Consider the following 3,032-nt stretch of genomic DNA (forward strand, 5'->3'; position numbering starts at 1 on the left):
TTCTTTCTTTCTTTCTTTCTTTCTTTCTTTCTTTCTTTCTTTCTTTCTTTCTTTCTTTCTTTCTTTCTTTCTTTCTTTCTTTCTTTCTTTCTTTCTTTCTTTCTTTCTTTCTTTCTTTCTTTCTTTCTTTCTTTCTTTCTTTCTTTCTTTCTTTCTTTCTTTCTTTCTTTTAAACTGGTTATATATAAAGGAAGCAGTGCCCTTTTATTTTCTGTCCTTGTTGCTACAGCTCACTGGCTGCTGCCCTTTTTACCCAGCCTTGTAGTATTTCCTCCCTTCTCTCCCTTCCCCCCCGTCTGCCACAGTGTCAGTGAGAAACAAAACTGCTGAAACCTGAGCTTTCTGGCTTGAGAAGATGAAGAATGAGAGGAGGAGGTGGTAATTAAACCCTCCCCCATATTATTCATGCAAAGGAATTGTCTTTGAACACCACTTCATCCTGGGAGCCGCTCTGAGTTCAAAGAGAAAGCTGAGTTGTTGTCATTCTGGGGCCTTAATCTAATCACAGTGTCCCCCTTTGATTTAAAAATCTTCTTAGGAGGTGGCAAGTATCTCTCCCCATCTACTCTTTTATATTTTATTTTTATTTTTTGGTCCTAAGAATGCGGTTCTTGTTGTTTTGGCGTTTTTCTTGTAGTGCAGGGTTTTATCGTCCAAGTTGGGCTGGTTCCTGTCACTGGCTATCACTTAAGAGATCCAAGCCTTTGGAAGTAGCAAGAACAGAAAAGTATTGCTCTCTGTATCTAGAGACAATTCTCTATATCTCTACATACATGATAATACCAAAAGGCTCTCCAGGAGCCTCCATCTTTCAAGGTATTTCCAGATTCATGCTTTAAGAAGCAGTTTTGATATAAGTGATGCTTCCTGGGACAGGCATCTACCATCTACCTGGATAGATCTACCATTTTTAATCACTTGGCAGGTAAAGAGCACTGAATGTGTTTCTTCATCCTTTTCTTGCCCTGTTTTCTATGAGGAAGCCCAAAAAAACACCTCTAAACATCAGTCCAGTTCCACATAGACCATAAATGCTACCTCTCACACAGATATATGCCCATGCACATACACACATTTAACCTGTTTTGTGTTCTTCCTTGTGAGGGCTGTTCTACATCATTGGTTGGAAGCAGACAAAAATCATCCATTACGGTTTCTGAGATTTTCAAGTGAAAGCTCTAGTTTTACTCAAGAGCGTGGGTGAGATACGGCTGATTCCTTTTTCCACCAGCTGCCCTCCAGCTAACATCCTCCCTTGACGTTAGCATTTATTAGGACTGTTCAGAGCACACTTACTTGTACAAGGTGCTTCTGTAGATTCTTGCGGAGTTTAGAGTATGCAGATGAATAAAGGCAAAATTAAGATACGGTCATTGCAGGCTGGGTTGTTTCTGAGCACATGCAAGTGAGTTGCATGGTGAATTTTAGCTCCTTGGCAGTGTAACGGTGCTGGAGAATTGCCTGTCCAAATGTAAGCATGAACACCTGGGCTGAGGTGTTAGACTCTGTATGTCCCACCTGAGGCAAGATTTCAGGACATCTGAATCTTGTCCTTTGATTTTAGTATAAAACAAGGCAACAAAATTTGATCTTCTGTTGTGGACCTATGTGGGGATAAAAAACCTTTAGGCCAAAATCAATAATAACAATAGTAATGGCATAAAATAGATTTCTCCATCAGTTTAAAGCTTTCAACACATAGCTTCATTTCAAAAGCACCAAACGCTGGTAGCTCAGCCCACATGGCTCTGCTCAGTATACACACTTAAAAAAAATTCTTACCGCTTCTTTAGATATCTAAATATACACCTGGCACACCTATTTTTAACATCTTGTCTTAGATTTTTAGTTCTAATACTTGTAGATATAGATTTACAGCAAAGTGATAGCTATTTTAATCTATAACCAGGTGAAGCTTTTTTGTGCTATTCGTCTAATTATAATTTCAAAAGCTGCTAAGTAGTTTTGGCATATACTTCTCACGCTTGAGTTCATCACTCCTAACCTAGTATATCTAAGTATTAGATGTTGAGTCTAAGATGGTCACTTAAACTCTTTCTCACTTTTCAACAGAGAAATGTAGACACTGCTGATGACTGTTCATCCCTTCCTAAGGTTGTTTGGATGAATGTTTCATGAGGAATCTTGGATGATCGTTTAAAGAAAGTGCCTAATTCTTAGGCAGCTAAGCTAAGTGAGAAAAAGCCTATCCTTTAGACCCTAAACCTTGGCTTTCACAGTAGTCCAAATCTGCTTCATTAAGAGTGGCCAGTATAGCTAAAATGGTGCATAATTATTATATAAAATCTCTGATATTCAGAAATGCTAATGGGGGACAGCTGAGAAGTGCAGACCAATAGTCCAGAGTCTGACTTGTTTCCTGCCTCCCACGTGAAAATGGCCAGGCTGAACACTGGCTGGTTTTGAGTTAGAGCAATGGAAAGGGAAAAGAAGATCAGCTGAAAGATGCCTCCCTCTGTCAAGACTGTGTGTTCAAATACACAAGGAGATGGTGAGAAGGAGAACTCGTTTTGCAGCAGTCTGGTTGGGGGGTTATATTTGTATTTTTTAGATAAGCCCCTTCATATAGCTGAATAGATCTTTTCTCCCGCAAACAGGTAGAGCTTGACTTTTTGTGTGAAATATACCATAACTTGCAAAATGGTATGAAACTTACACGAACAGGCAACTTGAAAGAAAGTAGTTGTCTTTTGATAAACAGATGTGGGTTCAATTTCAGATGTTATCAATAAAAAATAAAATGCTTGAGAACAGGGAAATAAATAACTGAAAAATAACATATAAATTCACAGTTTTCTGTAAAACTAAGCCAGGCTGTTAAACTCACAGCTTCCATTTCTAGTAAAATCTTAGACATTGTAATTCTGCAGAAGCTGGTTGTCCTTCTCTTAGGTGATATTTATCTGCACAAAATACACATGGAAAGATACCAAAGTGTGGTCTTGAATCTCTCTGTAATTTTATGTTGGTCAGCTTACAGACAAATTCAGGATTCCCTGACCTAATCTGAA

The sequence above is a fragment of the Aptenodytes forsteri genome, unplaced genomic scaffold (genome assembly GCF_000699145.1).
Source record: "Aptenodytes forsteri isolate BGI_AS27 unplaced genomic scaffold, ASM69914v1 Scaffold49, whole genome shotgun sequence".
Classification (NCBI taxonomy): domain Eukaryota; kingdom Metazoa; phylum Chordata; class Aves; order Sphenisciformes; family Spheniscidae; genus Aptenodytes; species Aptenodytes forsteri.